Raw genomic sequence first — 22,306 nt, forward strand, 5'->3', positions numbered from 1 at the left:
ACATATGATTAGAAGCATGAGGAAAGTGGAATGGAGCAAAAATTCCAGAAGCCTTCACTAACAGTAAAGGGATAATAAAACATTTAGATCTAATTCATTTGAATTTTTCTAAATTTTTGCACAATTGCTTAACTTTGACCTTGTGCAATTCTAATTCTCTCTTGCTCTCAGAGGCACTCTGGATTATTAGGAGCCTAAGGAGAAGACTAAATGACTTCTCAGCAAAGTGAAAAAACAAGAATGAAATAATCTTAGATTTTTGGTTGGTTGGGTTTTGTAATATCCCTTTTTTATAGAAAACAGCCAGGGTTATATTCCTAAAACAGAGGTCAATGCATGTCATTCCCTCTCCTTAAAAGCATTCAGTTGGTTTCCATGGCCTCAGAACACAACCTAAAAATTCATGAGCCTCCACAATCCAACCTCCTTCCCTAGTCTGTTTTCACTGCCCAATTTTAAGCCTTCTCCACCAAGCACCTCTTACTACACCAAGCATGTGATGCTTGGAAGCTCACTCTCCCTTCTAACCTATTACAAGTCCATATCTTTTGAGGACAAGGTCAACTGTCACCATGAAGCAGGAAGCATTAAGTCATATGTTCCTTAACATTCCCCTTTCTAAGCTAAAAGTCATACCTTCTTTCTCTTTGCTCCCTAAAAATGTTGTGTTGATTCCTCATTTTTCTACTTATTTCATTCTGCCCTATATTGCAGTCAGTAGTTTACTTAACTCTCATACACTGAGGCTTTATTTAGTACATGTTTGTCACAACTGAAAACAGAATTTAACCAAGAACTTCAGTCTTTTAAATTCAACATTCACACAATTTGCTATATCCCCGCAAATTTACAATATCAAGCAGTCTATTTAAAAGATAATCTTTTCTAGTGAATTACATTTTAAAGAATGAATTAGGGGTGAGGGACAACTCAAATTCCATTTGGAGGCATCTTTGAGCTCGTCGAGTAGACATCATGAGCAAAGCTCACCCTCCAGACTTGAAGAAATTTATGCACAAGAAGTTATCAGTGAAATTAAATGGTGGCAGACATGTCCAAGGAATATTGAGGGGATTTGATCCCTTTATGAATCTTGTGATAGATGAATGTGTGGAGATGGCAACTAGTAGGCAACAGAACATATTGGAATGGTGGTAATACGATGAAATAGTATCATCATGTTAGAAGCCTTGGAACGAGTATGAACAATGGCTGTCTTCACCAGAGAAATCAACTGCTTTCACATGTCTCCTCTCCACATTTTACGATGATGAAAATTGGGTCGTGTACATTTTCTTACTGAACTTTTTTTGTTAAACTTCTGTAATAGTCAAAAAAAAAAAAGAATGAATTAGGGAATTCCTGGCAGTCCAGTGGGTAGGACTCGGTGCTTTCACTGACGAGAGCCCAGGTTCAATCCCTGGTGAGGGAACTAAGATCCCACAAGGCTTGCAGCACAACCAAAAAAAAAAGAATGAATTATAAGAAAGAATAGGGGCTTCCCTGGTGGCGCAGCGGTTGAGAATCTGCCTGCTAATGCAGGGGACACGGGTTCGAGCCCTGGTCTGGGAGGATCCCACATGCCGCAGAGCAACTAGGCCCGTGAGCCACAACTACTGAGCCTGAGTGTCTGGAGCCTGTGCTCCGCAACAAGAGAGGCCGCAACAGTGAGAGGCCTGCGCACCGTGATGAAGGGTGGCCCCCGCTTGCCACAACTAGAGAAAGCCCTCGTACAGAAACGAACACCCAACACAGCAAAAATTAATTAATTAATTAATTAACTCCTAAAAAAAAATAATAAAATAAATGTATACTCCAAAATAAATATCTGTAGCTAATGAGCCCGTTTTGAGAGGGTGTGAAAATTTCCTTGTTATTATTAAAGTTTTGCATCTCTTGGTCTAATACTCTCCTTGAGGAACAAGCAGGCTTTAGGATCCAATATTCTGTGTCACTGACCATGCCTATACGGACAAAATGGCCCCCAAAATGTGAGAATTCATTTTTGTGTGTGTATGAATTTTGTGTGTGTATGTATGTCTATTCTTGGTCTTTGACTCTGTGGATAAAAATCAGCCATGAGCCAAGCTGTGAAAGCTCAAAATGGATCACATGTTAGAAAAACCTCTTTCTGCATTCTAAACCAATGCCAAGAATCAGACTGCACAGAAAGTTTCCTGACAGATCAGATTTTCAATCTCAAATGAGATTACACTAGCTCAGTCAGGCTCCCCAACTGTTTTAACCACTATAGAAAATAACCTGAAAGTTTTTAGATTTATTAGACACATGTCTTCCTGTCCCTGCAATTAAGAAATCAAGAACCTTCCTTTTTACTGGTGACATGCTTTTATTCTCACAAGCGAAGAAGTACATCCAGAAACAACAGCTCCTATGTTCTAAGGCTTAAAATAAACTACTCTAAAGTTTTTCACTGTTTTCTTATCTTTCCCTGTTTGGATGGTTAATGCTAAGCTCTATCTAGTAAGTCAACGCATTTTCATATCTGAAGCCACATCCTATAATTTTCTCTTAGCAGATCCACTGGGAGCTCTGCCACTCAAAAGCCAATATTCCACGGAAGCTCTTCTATTGTCAAAGTGGATGACAAGAGCTACTCCTGGAATTGTCCAGGTTAAAATGAACTCAGCTCAGCTATGATGCAGAAATGGAAGTTTCAGTCAGAGGTTAATTCAAATTTGGTGTGAGGCAAGGTTCTTTCTTTCTGAAATCTGCCTGTGACCGCACCTACCTGCCTGGTAGGTAGCTCACTAGCTGGGCAAGAACGCAGGTCAGACTTTTCCATGTGTCAACAATGTGTCAATCTTGCCACATGATAAACCAGTAGCCAAAGTTTAATAGGTACGTTTTCACTGAGATGACAACACAGAATACAAGTATTCCATGTTCTCACCAGGTTTATTAAATAATGAGTTTTCTGCTGGGATACTCAGACTTATCTTTACATAAAGTTCTATACCTGAACCACGTTAGTCATATTCTTCACAGAAAAGACTTAAGTTATATTTTAATGTTGTATTCTCAGTGCAGAAAGCAGGTGGATTGTTTTTTTAAAATAGGTCTTTGAAGAACATTTCTTCCTTTTACTTAAAGACCTGCTGAAAACACTTAGTCCGTATATCTTTCTATCAGGATGTCTATAAGACTTTTCTCTTAGAATTTCTTTAGAATTCATTACCAGAAAAAAAGTTCCTCTTGACAAATCATTAGCTTTCTTTTACCAGAATGAAAAGTGTATAATTTCTCTTTCCCTTTTTATCTTGACTTTCAAAAGTTTCAAAACTAAGTTACAATAACCACACAATACAAACTTACACATATACAAATTGTTGTAATTTGTATATTTACTTTTTCCTCCTGTCACATAGATTTTTGTTTCTTCTCCATGTTTAACAGCCTCACCATATATATACAGTATTGTGGTAAGCTGCTCAAAACCTTTTTAAAAGCAGTAAGTGATATAAATTATAACTAAATAAAACTTTCCTGTAATAGCCTAGTCTGCTATTTATTTTAACATTGAAAATATGTTATGTAGTCAAAATTCTAGTTCTTAAAAACAAAGTAAGCCTTTAAAAGTTACACAAAAATTTGTGTTGAATGAATGATAGCCATGTGAATGGCCAGAAAAGCAAGAGGCCCAGGAGACTGCAACCAGCCCCACAAAACAGAAGCAGACAAAGGAGGGAGTGAAGTGAGCAACACTTTCAATACAGCACAGGCGTGAGGCATGCCCCGCCCCCCGACACACACCGTATCAGCAACAAAGGGCTGGAAAACAGAGCATGAGCGGTGCTGGGGAAGCGGGGGAATCACTGCAGCTAGTCTGTGGTGGGCCGGGGAGGAATTAGGAGGCAAGGAATTGGAAATGCAAGTATCCTCACTGTTTCCAGAAGCCGGCTATGAGGACAGGAGACAGCCAGGAGGGAACAGGAATGAAGCAGGAATTTTTCCCCTCCCCACCCCATTTTATTAATACCAAAGACTTGGATATTTCTATCCTTTATTCAGCAGCTATTTATGAGGTGCCTACAATGTGACAGGCAGTTCCAGGAGTCTGGGATAAATCAGTGAACAAAACAGATAAACATCCTTGCCATGGAGGAGTTTTCCCTCTAGTAGGGGAGAGGGGACATTAAAATAATAACTTAAGTTATTACACAGAATGTTCGGTGATTATAAGCATTATGAAGGAGGAAAAAGTACAGCAAAATCAGGGGGCTCAGGAGTGTGGTTGGAAGGGGTGCCATGCAGGTGCATAAATGAGGTCAAAATAGGCCTGTTGAGGTAGTGAGGTTTAAGCAAAGACCTGAAGGAGGTAAAGGAATTAGCCAAGCAGATTTCAGGGAAAGAGTGTTCCAAGTGGAAGAAAGAGTCAGAGCAAAGGCCCTATTGTGGGACTGCACCTCCTGTGTTCAAGGAACTGTGTGTGGGGAAACAGCGAAAGAAGGAAAGAAAAGTAGCCAATACAGCAAGTTCCCAAAGATTAGAAAAGGCAGTGATACACAAAACACAAGCCAAGGGGTTAGCTGAAGTCAGAGAGAGTAACCTTTCCCTTGAAACTAGAGGAAAGAGGGTAAGAAAGAAGGCAGAATGTGAGCGTTTGGCGTGGGGTGGGGGACAGCAGAGCCAAGGACTTCCCTATGGAGAGCGAGGGTAGTCTGAACTGTTTTCTAACTATGTTAGGAAGGAAGGCATCAGAAGTTTTCAGTATTTTCTCAGAAAAGATGCCTCTCGGTACACTGACTCTGTGGTTAAGCAAATGAGGCTGTCCTGGCCCCTGCATAATTATTTCGTGCTAATGCAGGAGGCAAGATTGTCAGAGCAGGTACTGCTGTGGTTGGTATTCAGGGTTGCTGCATCCAAAGAACGTAATTCCTCAGAATAATAAAATCAAACGAGGACTTGCTTTTAACTTCAGAGAAGAGAAAATTAGATCAAACCTATCAATTCATTCAATGTCAGAAGTCTATAAAGATTTATGGGCACGGGGAGATCAGCTCAGGGCTTTGTGACCACCTAGAGGGGTGGGGTAGGGAGGGTGGGAGGGAGACGCAAGAGGGAGGAGATATGGGGATATATGTAAACATATAGCTGAATCACTGTATTATACAGCAGAAACTAATACAACACTGTAAAGCAATTATACCCCAATAAAGATGTTAAAAAAAAAAGAAGGCAGAGAAGTTTGTAAGCAAAGGAAGGGGAAGTGGGGGAATTCACGCCTTTTCTTTCCTGTGAGGCTATAGGTAAGGTTTATGCCAAGTACGGGACAGTGGGGAGGTCTAACTGAAATGGGCAAGAGTTTTGCAAAGCCCGTGCGGAGAACGGGGGAGGGGACTGAGCAGAAATGCTTTGACAGACACCAAAGACAGACTCAGGGAAAACCTAAGACTACACATCAACTGTGGTACCAATCCCCAGCACTGTGTGAGGTTTCTCCATGACACAGAGTAAAAAAGGGAGGCTACAGATGATAGGGATGATGCAAGGCTGGCATCGGCACGGTGGGTCTTGCAGAACAATAAAGAAGAATTAAAAACTTCAAGTGCTAGTAAGAAAATGGCTGAGGCAATGCACCAGGAAATCACAACGGAGAAAAGGAAGACGAAGAAGTAAAATCTGAAAGGGGCCAATGGACCAAAGACTTGAGGTGGGAGAACACACAGCAAGAGACTACTAAAGTGAGAGCTGTAAATTATCATAGTTGAAGATCTGAAGGTGATGACATGTTAGAAGATATGGTCACAATACTGAGTTACTGGAACAGAATGAAACCAAGGTTTGCTTGAGCTGAAGTCAAGGAATTTTAAAGTTAAGAGTAGTTATAAAGGAAGATCAGCATAGTGGTGGTCACTTACTACTTCTAGTGACCCTGGGGAAGTCATTTAGCCTCTGTCTCAGTTTCTTCATCTGTAAAATGGGGATAATTGTGTCTATTTTATATGGTTGTTACAAAGATTAAGTTAGCAAGTAAATGTAAAGTGGTTAGAAAGAGCCTGGCACATAGAAAGAGCTCAATATGAGTAAACTATTTTATCATTATGGTTGTGGTGGTTGCAGTCACGGACATCTGCCAGGATGATGTCAGAAATTCGGATGGAAGGGAGAAGTAAGCCAAGTCGTCAAACAGAGCAATGGTAGGTGATGGTGTAGGTGAATGATACACTTTGGCGTAAAAAATGTGATATCATATGTAAAATAATTCTAAAATCTATCAGACATTTACAATCTTGTGACTTAAAACATATATACAAACCACTACAAAACAATAACAAAAGTACCAATCCAGTATTAGATAGTTAAGTATTATATGGCAATACAGAGAGGGAAGAGGCTCTGACTGAAAATCATGGAAACCATCATGGCAAGGACAGCAATACACTAAACTGTACTAAAACAGAAAGGAGTTGGAGTTAACTTGATCTTACCATATCCATAGGCATATGGTAAAGTGAAACTTCCTTGAGAGTAAAGAACTAAATCTCTACACACACTCTTAATTAACTGGTAATGAATGTCATAGAAGTGAGCATAAACAAATTACTGGGCCATTAATCGAAAAGTCCAACTCAGAAGTCCAAAGCACCCTTGGCAGATTTTTGCTATTACAGTCACATCTGTTTCATTTATCTTCTACTGATGAGCTGCACGAAAATAAAGTTCTAAATGTGTATTTATTCACACTCTTTTATGAACTCCAGAAATTCACCAGTATCTGTACCAACAAGGCCATCTTTTAAAGACAACTACATGAAGTAGATATACTATACCTTTCCCTTCAGAGCCTTGTGAAATTATATCACATCAGTTTACAAGACCAAAGGGATATACTTACTCCTGGAAAAGACCTGCTGTGATCAGCAGCCTGGGAAGGGGGTTTACAAACAAGGCAGGGGCCCTTTGTTGTCCTTTACTTTGTACCCAGGACAAGACCAAAGCGGGATGTGAGCTAGAAAGCTTTGGCCTTGGAGAGACTCTGTTGGCACTCTTCTTGGCAGTTTATTCCCTGCACATATTCAAAGTGGGAAAGAGAAACGAGAGAAAAAAGGAAAACTGCATTCATATCTGGTCTTGAAAAGGAAAGTTTGCTTAGAAGCTGTACTTAATTGGATAAACTTTGCAAAAACATTCATCAGAGCAGAGCTGCACAGACTCACAATCAGGTCTGATTTTACCAAATGCTGAAATTATGTTTAACCACAACTCTTCAGATCTTTTCTACTAATAAAGTCAATGTCAAAACTTAAACCTTAGAAATATTTCTTAATTGGGGCATGGAATTTAAAAACAGACATTCTGTATTTCTCGTATGTTAACACAATGCAAAAAACACTAATTTCTGTTGAAGCCGTGTTTGATTCAACCAAGTTTTAAAAGGAAAACTTAATGATAAAATAAAAAATAAAGTGTTAAGACTTTTCTCAGAAAACCTTATCTGAAAACGTTTAAGTAGTTCAACTTTAGTTACAGGAATTTATTCATTAAGAAATGGAGTTTGAATGAAAGCGAAGGGCACAAAGAAGGCGGGCGTGCCGTTCTCCAGGACTTTTCCACGTCCAGGATGTAGGAAAAGACAGATTCATAGGCTCACACTGAACTCTTATTGATCACATCCAGATCTTTTTTACAACGCCAACATGTGTGCAATCTTCATATTCCATCCTTAATCTGTACATTACCAATTTCACTTGCCTCATAATCCAACAGCTATACCAAGTTAATCAGGGAGCATCACCTCGCTTCTTAGAGAACACAAGATTTTATTATGACTAAGCTAAGCTGACAAAATGCCAGCCTTTATATAAAATATCCACCACAATATCACCTCTTAAGAGCTATTCAAATCCGATCACCATACTTTCATGGGGCTCAGACAGACCCATCTAAGACACAAAACAAGTTCAGTATCAGCAGAACAGCTGCCTAGAACAGTAAGAGATATGTGAGCAAGGGATCTGTTGACAATCTAATTTCAGCTACCTCGAGATTCCACAAAGATGACAACTTGAGGCCTCAGAAATACTGCTGCAAGCCTCTACAGAATATTCCAGTGTACTTCACCTCTGCATACTGAGCTACTCTGAAAATCTATCCACCCGACGCAACATACTAATTCCAGGCCTCCATCCTGATAAATTTGCCTTAGCAATCCTCAGATCTGCCGCTGTACAAGTCAGGCATCGTCATCCCTTCCGTGTTCATAGCCCTGGCCATAGAAGACGAACACAGAAACCCATCATTTCACCCCAACAAGAATGGAATCTTTAAGGCAACTCTGCCCTGGAAGCTCAATTAGCAATTCACCAAGGAGAAAAAGTGATTTTGGAGTTCCATTCTGGTTTTAGAGCCCGGAATGTTTTGTGTGGCACGAACAATGACTGGCTCGCTGGAGCAACCTCCCAACCCCCCACCAGTTTGGCTGTGGTGCGGCCCGTCACCCTGAAAGCTGCCAGGGCTGTCACTCGGTGCCTTCCAGCAACCGGACCTGGCTCCTAAAGGATTTGTCAGATCATCCTCCCAATATGGCTGCTAGAGTAATCCCGGGCTGCCGATCGCCGAGAGCACACCAGCCAGCCTCCCCACGGCTGGCCAGAATCCAACAAGCCCCCTCCCTTCCCACCGCGCCCCTCCTCTCCAGTGCCTGCGCCATCGGCTCCCCCCTCCCACCAGATGCCCGCTCCTGCCTTCATCTGGCAAAAGGGCCCAACCACATTCCTAGCCGAAGCCCCGATACCAACCAAAACGGGGGAGAGGGGATGGGGGGAAATAAGAAAGGGTAGCTTCAAGACGGAGCAGAGCCGCAAAATGCGCAGAGAGCCCGGCGAACAGGCCGACAGCGGCGGCTCGGCTGACCTCTGGGCACGGCCGGAGCCTGGAGGCTCAGGGGGAGCGGAAGGTTGGTGCGGGGGACCCGGCAGGCCGCTGGACCCAAGCCCGGGGCTCGCGGGGACGGTCCCCCCCACCCCCGAGGCTGAGGCTCCCCAACCCCGCCCCGCCCCACCCGTTGCCCCAGTGGGGCAGCACCCTCAGTACTCGCGGCTCCGGCCCGGCTCGGAGCTTCCCCCGCTCGGACCCCGCCGGCCCCTGGGCCGGCCGCCCCTCCCCCCGGGAGGCCCCCTCCTCAGGCCGGCGGCGAAGCGCCCACCGCCGCCCTCCCCGCCTTACCTCAGCCGCGCTGCGGACAAACGGACGGGAGGGCGGGCCGGCCAGATCAGCAAGGGCCGCGGCGCGCGGGGGCGCGGGGAGCCCGGCACCGACGCTCCTCAGCCCGAGCAGCGGCCGCCGAGAGCCGCAGGGCGCCGCTCGGCAGCCCCATCACGCATCGGGCCAGCTCCGCACCGAGGGCCGCGGCGGGCGGAGGGCGAGAGCGCGGGAGACCTGGGCGCGGCTTAGGGCCGGCGGCGGCGGCTTCTGCGGTCGGGCAGCGGCTCGGCCTCACGCCGGCACCTCCCAAGACCGCCACTGTCTGACCGCCCCGCGTCGGTCCTCGCGAAGCTCCGCCTGCAGCCGCCGGCGCCGGACACCGCCCGGAGCCCGGCCGCCGCGCGTCACCTCCGCCCGCCCCGGCGCCCGCGACTGACGCGGGCAGCGGCCAATCGGAGTGCAGAGCTCGGGTGGCCGTCCAATCGCAGGGGAAGCCGGAGAAGGGATTCGGCGAGGAGAGGCGGAGACGGCGGGGCGCCCCCTGGTGGCTCAGAAGGCGGAGCGGGTGCGGGGGTGCGGCGTGGGCGAAGGCTGTGCCCGGAGTCCCCTCCAGGTTGACCCCCGAAGGGCGTAAGTCGGCAGCAGGCGCGCCGGGCTAACCCGATCATCCGCCTTGTAAGGGGACAAAGCAAGCCTAAGTGGGGCGGGGCGGGACTGTGGAAGCCAGAGGGGTAGAGACGATTGTGGGAGGCGGCCGAGTGTGGAGTCATTGTCTGCTTGGAAAACATCTCACGCGTTGAAGCCGCCGAAAGCGGCGCAGCCGGAGCTGAAACACGCAAAGGGATGAGTGTATGATCCCGCAGAAAGCCTCCCGGCCCCTTCTTATCGAGCCCGATCACAACACCTCCCACACGCCACCTTGGGAGAGAAGGCCGAATGAGTAATGGAAAAGCATGACTTAGTGGGCATTCAACTTGTCTCCTTGGGAGATCGAGTAAGGGCCGCGAGTTAAAGAACAAAATGCTTTGTATCGCCCCGAGTTAACCGACCGAGCTCGCCTTTGGGAGATGCCCTTGAAGGAGGGTTATTGGAATTCAGAAACCCGGAGAACAGAAGTACTCTGGTAAAGATTTTTAAAAATCAGGTTTAGATTCAGCTCAAAAGAAAAAAGCCCACAACTGTTCATGAAAGGTACAATTCGATACTTAACAAAATATTAATTCAGAGGTAATATGTGAAATTATCATGCCAAGCATCACTATTTTATAAGGTTGTGAAATGCTTTTTGATTTACTAGCAGAAATTTAAAGTAAAATCGGATTTTCCCCCCTGAATTCAATACAGTATTGGATGTAAAAAACCTTCTTTATAAGCATAGACGCTAAAAAATCAAAATTAAGTTTCTACACTAATAATTTTGGAAGATTTCCACCCCCGCTAAAGTCCTCATACTCACCATCCAGTCAACATCTATTGAACATTTCTCATTTCATTTAGAATTTAAACTTCACCTATCCACAAAAGGATTTGCCATAGCTTACACTGAAGCACACAAACAATAAAACTATATAGCATTAAAGTAGGAGTAAAGTTAGTAATTTTTTTAAATAATAAAAGGCTCTATGGTGGGGGCACTGTCTGAATAAGGGGAACGCATAGACAGAGAAAATAATATTAAAAACCAGAGTCAAGGGCTTCCCTGGTGGTGCAGTGGTTAAGAATCCGCCTGCCAATGCAGGGGACACGGGTTCGAGCCCTGGTCCGGGAAGATCCCAAGTGCCGCGGAGCAACTAAGACCATGCGCCACAACTACCGAGCCCACGTGCCACAACTACTGAAGCCCATGCGCCTAGAGCCTGTGCTCCACAGTAAGAGGAGCCACCGCAATGAGAAGCCCGCACACCGCAACGAAGAGTAGCCCCCGCTCGCCTCAGCTGGAGAAAGTCCGCAAGCAGCAACAAAGACCCAACGCAGCCAAAAATAAAATAAATAAATTTATTTAAAATTTAAAAAAATAAATAAACCAGAGTCAAGGGAATGTGCCACCACTGAGCACAAAACCCAGCTCCTAGCTTCCTAAAGGCCAACACAAAAATGAGCTTACAATGAGTTAATAAACAGAAGCTCATCAATTCATCAGTAGAAACCAACTTTTTCCTTAAAAAAAGAGCTCTTTGCATAAGTACTCTGATAAGCACCATGGAGAGTTACAAAAACCTGGGTGGTAGTTAATATTGTTTGAGCTCTCAATGGAGCTCAAATTAAAAAGAATCTAAAACAGTGAAGGGAATGTGGTGGTAATCAGCCCTAGACAAATTAAGCAAAAGCACACAGAGAAGGGTCAATAGAGGCAGATTAGACTGTTCTAGGTTTCAAGATTAAAATAGCCTGGTCTGCATAAGCATTTTGCCCCTCTGACAGATGAAGTCACTCTGCAGAGCCCTTCAGTTTCTCAGATTACAGATTTTGTACAAAGGCACCTCTGTAAAGTCAGAAAGTACTAGAAAATTGAATTTAGCCATGGCCCAGTAGAGCTATCCCTAGAATACAAGGAAAGAACACCAAAAGATTTATTAATGTGGTGCACACAGCCATGCTACCACAACAAATAAGGTTTCTGGATACAAGATCAATATACAAAAATCCAAAGTGCTCCTTTTTGTTAGGAATAGCCAACTAGAAGACGTGATATAAAGCGATTCTGTTAAAAATAGCAATAAAACTATTAAATGTTTAAGGATAAGTTGACAAAAGATGAGCAAGACTCACATGGAAAAAAGTTATACAACTGTATTGTTGAAACACATTAAAGAAGACCTAAATAAGTAGAGGTACTGTATTCTTTGTTTGGGGGCAGGAAGAAAATATTATAAAGATGTCAGTTCTTTCCAACTTAGTCTATAAACTCAATGTAATTTCTTTCTTTTTTTTTTTTGGCTGCGTTGGGTCTTTGTTGCCGCGCGCGGGCTTTCTCTAGTTGTGGTGAGCAGGGACTACTCTAACTTGTGGTGCGCGGGCTTCTCATTGCAGTGGCTTCTCTTGTTGAGCACGGGCTCTAGGCACGCGGGCTTCAGTAGTTGCAGCACACGGGCTCACTAGTTGTGGCTCATGGGCTCTAGAGCGCAGGCTCAGTAGTTGTGGCACATGGGTTTAGCTGCCCCGAGGCATGTGGGACAGACCAGGGATCGAAACTGTGCCCCTTGCATTGCCAGGTGGATTCTTAACTACTGGACCATCAGGGAGGTCCTATAATTTCAGTGAATATTTCAACAGGATTTTTCGTGGAATTTGACAGGGTGATGGTAAAATTCAAATGGTAAATCTATTCCATGTCCATTTGGAAAAAATCATATGCTAGAACAAATCCAAGAATATCCATGGCAATTTTGAAGAATGAGGTGTGGGGATTTGCCCATAAGTTAGCAAGATTTTCTGTAACATCATACTAATTAGAATTCTGTTGCATTGGCACAAGAATATACAAATACAGAAATGGAACAGAATAGAGTCTAGAAACAGACCACGTGCATATGGGAATATAACATATGACAGCATTAGCATTACAAATCAATGGAGAAATGATAAACTATAAATGATAATAACTAATGTGGAATAATTGCTTCAATATATGGTAAAAAATGTGATCCTTACATCACACCATACAAAAAATAAATTTCAGGTGGACTGAAATCCTAAATCAGAAAAACGAAACTGGGCTTCCCTGGTGCTGCAGTGGTTAAGAATCCGCCTGCCAATGCAGGGGACACGGGTTCGAGCCCTGGTCCGGGAGGATCCCACATGCCGCGGAGCACCTAAGCCTGGGTGCCACAACTACTGAGCCTGCGCCCTAGATCCCGCTTGCCACAACTGCTGAACCCGTGTACCACAGCTACTGAAGTCCATGCATCTAGAGCCCGTGCTCTGCAGCAAAGAGAAGCCACCACAATGAGAAGCTCTCATACCACAACGAACAGTAGCCCCCGCTCGCCGCAGCTAGAGAAAGCACACGCACAGCAGTGAAGACCCAACACAGCCAAAAATAAAATAAATAAAATAAAATAAAATAATTTTTTAAAAAAGAAAAGCAAAACTGTAAATGGTTTAGTAGGAAATATAGAATATTTTTATGACCTTGAGATAAAAAGAGAAAAAAAAGTATTATTAATCACGAAGGACTGCTGAATTTGACTATAATTTTTAGAAAACACTTCTATATAACAAAAGATATCATAAAACAAAGCAAACAACAAACCATAGATTGGAAAAATATATTTGCAACACATTTCACCAGTGAAGCATTCAGAATATATAAAGAAATTCAATCAATTTACAATAATACAAATCAGTATGAAAATATAAACAACGTAGCAGGGAAAAAATGTGCAAAAGGTTACGAGTAGAAAATTCAGAGAGGGGACTTCCCTGGCAGTCCAGTGGTTAGGACTCGGTGCTTTCACTACCAAGGGCCGAGGTTCAGTACCTGGTCAGGGAACTAAGATAGGCCACAAAAAAAAAAAAAAAAGAAAGAAAGAAAGAAAGAAAGAAAAGAGAATTCACAGAGGAAGTTATGAAAAGACACCTAACTCACTGGAAATGAGATAGCATACCACATCCATCTAATTGCCAGAAATGAAAAGCGTTAACAATAGCAAGTGATGTCAGGGAGTGAAATGGCCCGATTTTGTTAACAACCAGGCAAATAGATGAGCGTAGCCCTCTAACCCAGCAATTCCTCCTCCAGCGTATACCCTAGAGAAACTCTTGCATAGGTAGATAAGGAAACAGATACAAGAATGGTGTTTGCAATATGGTTTTTAATAGGGAAAAATGGAAATATCCATCAGCAGGATAATGGATGAACAAATTGTGATATAGTCATATAATAGAATATACTACATGGAAGTAAAAATGAATGATCCAAAAAAAAAAAAGAATGATCCAGAGCGCTACTACTTTTCTTTTTTTTTTTTTGGTTGTGCCTTGTGGCTTGCGGGATCTTATTTCCCTGACCAGGGATTGAACCCGTGGCCCCAACAGTGAAAGTGCTGAGTCCTAACCACTGGACCACCAAGGAACTCCCAAGAGCTACATTTAACAGCACACCTTCAGCAGTCAGGGCCCAGTCAGGAAACAGAAACCATGATAGTTGTTACAAACACAGCAGATTTAATAGATGACATGGTTATCCAGATGCTCCCAGGCTCAAAGAGAAGAAAAAAGGAGAAGGGATGTTAACTCAGAGACTAGAAACGGTAGGAAGGTGCTACACCCATAAACATTGGGAGAACAAAAAGGAGGAGGGGGTGTTACCAAAGCTAGGAGACTCCAGGAGGGGCCAGGACTGGAGCTGGGGATGAAGAGGAGGGGCTGCTCCATCAGGAGAAAACACCAGAAGAAAGGAAAGAGCAAAAATGAAAGAAAAACCATGACTTCTCTCATCTCAATACCTCTTACTGGCAGAACCCAAAGGAAAGCCAACTGGCAAAGGAGCTTGAGAAATACAGACTACAGAAGGGTGGGTACAGGGCTGAGAAACAATAGGTAAATACCCAGCACAATGGCTTATCTCAAAAACATGAAGCTGAGACAAAAAAAAAAAAAATTATGTGTGCCGTATAATGTCATTTATATATAAAGTTTGAAAACATGCAGAAGAACACTATACTATATAGTGTCCTACATATAGTGTCTATAGGACTATATTCACGTACAGTCGAAAACATGGGTGAGAATGATAATCACCAAATTGAGAATATAGGTTATCCCAAGAGAGAGAAAAAAAAGGAAGCAGGACACAAGAACACAAGAAACATCAACTCCCTCTGTAATATTTTATTTCTCGGGAAAACAAATGATCCGAGGATGGGAATGTTGATAGAGTTAGGTTTGGATCCATGGCTGGGTGTCTTTATGTTAGTCTCTATCCTGTACTGCCTGTTACAAAATATTTCATCATTTAAGAACGGTATTTGTCCTAAGGCACCCCAGCTCTGACCCGGGCAGTAATCCTCTGCGGTCTGGGTCAGCAGCTGTAGCAGAGGGCCTAACCAGTGGCAGCTGGACAAAGTATGAAGGGCTGAGTGGGCGGGAGACCATGAGCCATGATCCTCTCTCTGACCCGGTTTTAAGATGTGCTGGTCTCACAGCCTGCTGTGTAAACGGCCACCACATCTTGGCCAAACAGCTGGGCTTCCTGACTCCGAGTCTGTATTCATTCAAAGCTGCTGCATGGGGAATTCCCTGGGAGGGGGGTCCAGTGGTTAGGTCCCCACGCTTCCACTGCAGGGGGCACGGGTTCGATCCCTGGTTGGGGAACTAAGATCCCACATGCCACACGGTGTGGCAAAAACCAACAACAGCAACAAAACTGCCGCATGCCACCACTTGCACTGACAAAAATGTAGGAAGAGCTCATTTTCATTTCTGGGAGAATTAAGACTGCAGTCCTCTGCAGAATTATCCATGTCCATAAAGAGAATTATTTTCTGGTGATTTTAACCTAGATCAGGTAACACATGTACTTAAGTCTTGGATCATATTGCACATTTAAAAATAGAAACTGCTTATATTTTTGGACGTAGGAGGTCTCCATGTTGAAGTAGAAAAGATCTGTGTGTGTGTGTGTCTTTTATTTATTTATTTAAAATATTTATTTATTTACTTGGCTGTGCCAAGTCTTAGTTGCGGTGTGTGGGACCTTCGCTGCGGCAGGCGGGATCTTTAGTTGAGGCATGCATGCAGAATCTAGTTCCCCGACGAGGGATCGAACTGGGACCCCCTGCATTGGGAGCGTGGAGTCCCAGATGTTGGATCACCAGGGAAGTCCCCAGATCTGTTTTTTTATACAAAGTCCTTGTAAATATTAATTAGTTAACATCTATTTGATATAAGTATGTATGTACAGATTGTATTAAACACTGTATTAAATAACAACAATTTAGACCTCAAGATAAATCAATAAGTGCTCTTTTTTTTTTTTCCGTGAATACTTCAATAGAATGCAGTTTGGTTTAACTCATTAATATTAATATACAGTGACACCACTTATGCTGAGGTTATTTGGAATCAGAGAATCAAAACAGGAAAATATTTTAGAACTGGGTAGTCCACTCCATCAGGAAACCGATGAGCACAGAAAGCCTTCTAGTTTGCAGAGGACTAATTTTTTTGATGGCTTCAACTACCCAGAATCCAGAAGGAAGGAAAAGAAAACCAACCAAAATAGATGTTTTAAAACTCAAACATCTTATTCACTGGAAATTTCCTCAGGCCCGCGTTCAATACCTCTTTACTTATGTTGCACCACTAATTCTTCTTTTTTTTTTTTGAAGGTTTTTTTTTTTTGTGGACCATTTTTTAAGTCTTCATTGAATTTGTTACAGTACTGCTTCTGTTGTTTATGTTTTGTTTTTTTTGGCCACGAGGCATGTGGGATCCTAGCTCCCCCAACAAGGGATTGAACCCTCACCCCCTGCATTGGAAGGTGAAGTCTTAACCACCGGACCGCCAGGGAAGTCCCCTGCACCACTAATTCTAACAAGTTCCACTGCCTGAATTTTTAGCTAATGAGATCAGTGGAACAAATTGGAAAGGGGGGATTGCAATGCTAGAAGTGAGGCTTACTACAGCAAGGATTAAAGTTTTGTTGTTTTTTTTTTTTTTGCGGTACGCGGGCCTCTCACTGTTGTGGCCTCTCCCGCTGCGGAGCACAGGCTCCGGACGCGCAGGCCCAGCAGCCATGGCTCACGGGCCCAGCCGCTCCGCGGCACGTGGGATCCTCCCGGACCGGGGCACGAACCCGTGTCCCCTGCATCGGCAGGCGGACTCTCAACCACTGCGCCACCAGGGAAGCCCTGGATTAAAGTTTTTAAAGCATATGTAAGATCTCAGAAAACCTGGCTGTCTCGTAACACTTGGATCTAAATGACTTTTAGCTATCTCCCAAAACCAAACTAATACAAAAACTGAATTCTGGTATGTCTACAATAGTCAAAATCATACTGCAGGATATAAACACAATTCTGGAAAAGTAATTTCAAAAACATGTTGAGTAGAGCAAAAGTGAAACCTTTGAAAATAAGTTTCTAGTCTTCCAGGCAGCCCTGAAAAGAAAAAAGTCTCCTCCTGGACCACATCCTCTAAAGTTGTTAAAGGCAGTAGCAAAATCAACTGGTGTCATTTTTCCCCCTTTTCCTCCAATGGTCAATTCATTTAAATATAAAATGAATATCAGTTTAACAAGTAATATGTACAACACAATGCAGGTTAGCACAATTGCTATAATCACCCTGGCCCTGAGGACGACACAGTAAATGCCCAAAAAATCCATGCAGAAGTAATGCATCCAGAACCAAGCACCAATATTTTCGTAGACTAAAAGAAATGGGAAATTTTAATTTGGTGTGTTCTCTGAGTTCCCAATGATTAGTGCAAGATTTTGTTTTAACAACCTGTTGGCTCTTTGCAAAAACAGTCAGCAGTAATCAATACGTCTGGCTTTTCCCCGGCCCTAACTGGGGATCCATCATTTCAGCCAAATAAGAATCTTCTGCATAGATTCTCCTCTTCTGAATTGCAGTTTACGTATAATTTTTGTGTAACAAGCATTTTTACTAATTAGGCACAACTTTGTATCAATTAACTTTGGTCTTAAAGCCATGATTAAAGAAACCAAATTGTTGTTTCTGGCAATTGCTGTGCCAGTGACAGATGGCCCTAGAACACATGGGAAGAAGATGGTACCTGAAATGGTCTCCCTCCAGCTCCAGAGAGACACCAGCTGCCAGGAAGGGTCCTTAGGACACAAGAATGGGGACATTCTAGACAAAAGGGAGAGCTGGGAGCACGACGTCCAGGTGAACGGGGCTCAGCAGAGTCATGATATGTCAGATGACCCCTTCACATCCATCATTCCCAAATCCCCATTCCAAGGAGACTATGCTGAAGACATAGCTTGGCCCAAAGCTCCAGCTTTCAGACAGTGCCTCACGGAAACTGCACTTTGTTACCCTTGCTTAGAGCACAGCCACTTGAGATGAATATATAATTCCTGCTGAGAGAAGGCATCTACTGGAAAGAGGAAGTAGAGAGGGGTTGAGAGTACCTGGCCTTTACAATCCAACTGTTTGGATTCTAATTCTGTCACTTGCCATGTGCCCTTGAGCACATAACCCTTGGTTTCCTCATCTCTAAAATAGGAGTGAAGATAATACCTAATTCACTCTTTACGTTGTATGAATCAAATCAGAGTGTGAGTGTAGGGAATTCCCTGGCGGTCCAGTGGTTAGGACTCAGCACCTTCACTGCTGAGGGTCGGGGTTCAATCCCTGGTCAGGGAACTAAATTCCTGCAAGCCGCGTGGCAGGCCCCCCCCCCGCAAAAAAAAGTGTGAGTGTAAAGCACAGTGTCCAGCGCACTGTCATATTACTAATAATAAAGCCATAGTCGCATCGAGTCAAAAACAAGCTCATTGACTCTTTCTTCTCTCTTCCTCTAAGTGAGCTTATTTCTCCTTTCCCTTGTTTCCATATCTACTGATTATAGTCACAGTATCTAAAATGTTATGATGAAATACACCTGCTTCATCCAAGCTATGGGATGGTGAGCAAGTCAATATCTCTAGATTTCAGTTTTTGATCATTAAGTAAGGTGATTAGAGTAGATGAGTTCTAAAGAACATTCAGGTTTTAATATCTTGGCCTCTGTACTTACTGGATTTTTTCCTTCCTCTCCAGAGAGACCAAGAGTTTAAAGAGATGGTAATGATGGTGGTGCCAGTGACGATAGCAGTTGGTATTTATTGAGCATTTACTATAAACCAAGAACTGTATTAAGCACTCCACATTATTTCATTTGATCTTCACAACAGTCTATAAAACAGGTACTCTTCTTGTTGCAAATTCACATATAAGGAAACTCAGAGAAGTTGTGGAGACTGGTAAATGGCCTCCCAACGATACCAGGTCCCAATCCCTGGAAACTGTAAGTATTACTTTATATGGAAACAGGGTCTTTGTGGATATAAATTTAGTATTTTGAGGCCAGGAGACTATCCTAGATTATCAAAACTGCAAGCATGTGTATCCTTATAAGAGGAAGGCAGAGGGTTATCTGATTACACATACAGAAGTGAGGGGGAAAAAAAGGGACTTCCCTGGCGGTCCAGTGGTAAAGACTCTGAGCTTCCAATGCAGGGGACGTGGGTTCGATCCCTGGTCAGGGAACTAAGACCCCACATGCTTCGCGCGGTGCAGCACACACACACACAAAAAAAGTGGGGAAGGCAGTGTGACCACAGAGGCAGAGACTGAAGCGATGCAGTCGCAAGCCAAGGAAGCAGTCTCCCCAAGCCAAGGAAGCGGTCTCCCCAAGCCGGAAGAGGCAAGAGCCGCCAGCAGCAGCATGGCCTGGCCAGTGCTTTGATTTTTAAGCCCAGTGATACAGATTTCAGAATTCTGGCCTCCAGAAATGTGAGATCATAAACTTCTCTTATTCTAAGCCAACTAGTTTGTGGTAATTTGTTATAGCAGCCACAGAAAACTCATACAGAGATTAAGTAATTTATTCATGGTCATGGTTAATAAGTGGGGAGAGAGTCAGGATTCAAATCCATGAACATCTGGCTCCAAACACTACGCTCTTCAGCACAGCACGGTACACCCTTTATAATACCTAAAACAGACAGGCAGTGACGAAGTACTGACTATCAAAAAAGGAAGAAGAAAACTTGGAATTCCATCAAAAGCAGGGTAGCATTCTGGTTGATTCAACCAAATCCATTCTCTCTACCGCAAACATCTCAGCTTTAGAAGCATGACTTTAAAAGTTCATTCTCCCACGTACTTTACATCGAAATTAGGTCATACCTGCATCAGAGCCAAGAATGTGTGCACTTCAACGAGAAGAAAAAATCTGTAAAAAGAGAAAAGATGATACATTTAGTTTATAGCTAAAGAGGTTACTTGGCAGCAATTTCAGCCCCTTAGTCAACAGTTGGCAATAAGAGAAGCAGAAGCTGCTTATCTTTTGAAAAGGTTTGTTTCCTTTTTTCTCCTTCAACTGGGACTCTGTCTTCAATTTTCTCAAGGAAAATGAGTAAGGGCTAAGAACTGGATTTTTTATTCCCCTCTCTTGCTACTTTCCTGACTGTTGGAGTTCCCAGGCAAATCAGCTAATGGGAAAGTTAGGATTGGGGGTTTCAATTTAATCCTAATCTGCAAATGAGCCCACATTTTTCTCTGTAGGAACAAGACCTTCATCTCTTAACACTCATTAAACTTCTAGTTTATACTCTGAGACTCTTATAGTCATCAGTGTGTGTCCCCAAATCCACCAACTTGATTCATCTTACCTCCTTTCCCCATTTTTTGGCCATTTAAATGAATATGCACAGGACTTCCCTGGTGGCGCAGTGGTTAAGAATCCGCCTGCCAACGCAGGGCACGCGGGTTCAAGCCCTGGTCCAGGAAGACCCCACATGCCGTGGAGCAACTAAGCCTGTGCGCCACAACTGCTGAAGCCCGCGCTCCTAGAGCCCGTGCTCCACAACAAGAGAAGCCACTGCAGTGAGAAGCCCGGGCACCGCAACGAAGAGCAGCCCCCGCTCGCCGCAACTAGAGAAAGCCCGCGCGCAGCAATGAAGACACAACGCAGCCAAAAATAAATAAATAAATAAATAAATAAATAAATAAATAAAAGAATACGCACAAAGTTTTGAGATAAGTGGTCAGAATAGCAGGGTGGGGCTTCCCTGGTGGCGCAGTGGTTGAGAGTCCGCCTGCCGATGCAGGGGACACGGGTTCGTGCCCCGGTCTGGGAAAAGCCACAACAGTGAGAGGCCCGTGTATCGCAAAAAAGAATAGCAGGGTGGTCTGCAATGCTCTAAATTAAATGTTGTTCTCGACCCAGATTTATGGGCACAAAGCAGCAAGCGTGCAGAGAACTGAGGATGAGGTTCCCTTGGCTGCCATAGTATTTCTCAATCATCCTAAAGAAGTCAACTGGAAAAGAAAAATGTTTTCGTATTCCTAACAGCTTCAATACGTTGTGGTTTGAAAGGATGTTAAAGCCTTTAAGACAAGGCGTCTCTAAGGAAGAAGGTAAGCATTTAGATCTACGAGATTTATATAAATAGCTGACTCTACTTAGAGCTCAAAATTAACCCTATTTATTCATAATGTGCTTTTCTTTATAAGAGCTCAAAGTCTTTTTTTTTTTTAAGCCATTACATCGGCCATGTCTTTCCATCCATGTAATGTTGAAAGGTAACACGCTCATTTCACAAGGACACTGAAAGCTACAGAAATAATCTCCAAAGACTATCAACCCACCAGTGAAGTGAGCAGAGAGGCCCGAGGAGGAGACAAGCTCTGACAACAGCACATTCTGTCTGTCTGTCTCTGTCTCTTTCACACACACACACGCAAACACACACCTTGCACTGAAAGAACTTCAAGGCGTCACGGGGTTGGAGATACCATGTTTTTTGTTTTGTTTTGGTTTTGTTTTGTAATAGATTTATTTATTTATTTATGGCTGCGTTGGGTCTTCGTTGCTCCCCGCGGGCTCTCTCTAGTTGCGGCGAGTGGGGGCTGCTCTTCGTTGCGGTGCGCGGGCCTCTCACTGCGGTGGCTTCTCTTGTTGCAGAGCACCAGCTCTAGGCGCGCAGGCTTCACTAGTTGTGGCTCATGGGCTCTAGAGCACAGGCTCAGTAGTTGTGGCGCACGGGCTTAGTTGCTCCGCGGCATGCGGGATCTTCCCGGACCAGGGCTCGAGCCCGTGTCCCTTGCATTGGCAGGCGGATTCTTAACCACTGCGCCACCAGGGAAGCCCACCATGTTTCATTTTTGGTTTTTTTAATCACAATCCAGCCTGCCTGTCCGCTTTCTACCTTTCAATTAGTGGCAATTTATCCAACGTGCTTAGATTTCAACTAAACAGCATAAATAATTTAAACCACCATAAAAAGTGACACATGAGGGCTTCCCTGGTGGCGCAGTGGTTGAGAGTCCATCCGCCTGCCAAGGCAGGGGACACGGGTTCGTGCCCCGGTCCGGGAAGATCCCACATGCCGCGGAGCAGCTGGGCCCGTGAGCCGTGGCCGCTGAGCCTGCGCGTCCGGAGCCTGTGCTCCGCGACG

General features: G+C 43.9%; 1 protein-coding gene and 1 pseudogene across 11 annotated transcripts in view; one reads left to right on the forward strand and one right to left on the reverse strand.

The window, feature by feature from the left end:
* The window catches only part of KIF1B (kinesin family member 1B), a 336,458-nt gene that overhangs the window by 137,962 nt on the left and 176,190 nt on the right, over positions 1-22,306 (reverse strand). For 9 of the 11 annotated variants that reach the window (XM_059057834.2, XM_059057814.2, XM_059057788.2 and 6 more), the window contains exon 1: positions 9,190-9,519. The exons of 1 other annotated variant lie outside the window; for it this stretch is intronic. The gene's annotated coding sequence lies outside the window, so the exon portion shown is untranslated. Of the gene's footprint in view, positions 1-9,189; positions 9,547-22,306 lie in introns of those variants that run through there. One more of the 11 variants, XM_059057804.2, reaches the window with a different exon arrangement.
* On the forward strand, positions 976-1,205 carry LOC131753163 (small nuclear ribonucleoprotein G pseudogene; annotated as a pseudogene).

This window comes from Kogia breviceps, chromosome 1 (assembly GCF_026419965.1).
Source record: "Kogia breviceps isolate mKogBre1 chromosome 1, mKogBre1 haplotype 1, whole genome shotgun sequence".
NCBI lineage: Eukaryota > Metazoa > Chordata > Mammalia > Artiodactyla > Physeteridae > Kogia > Kogia breviceps.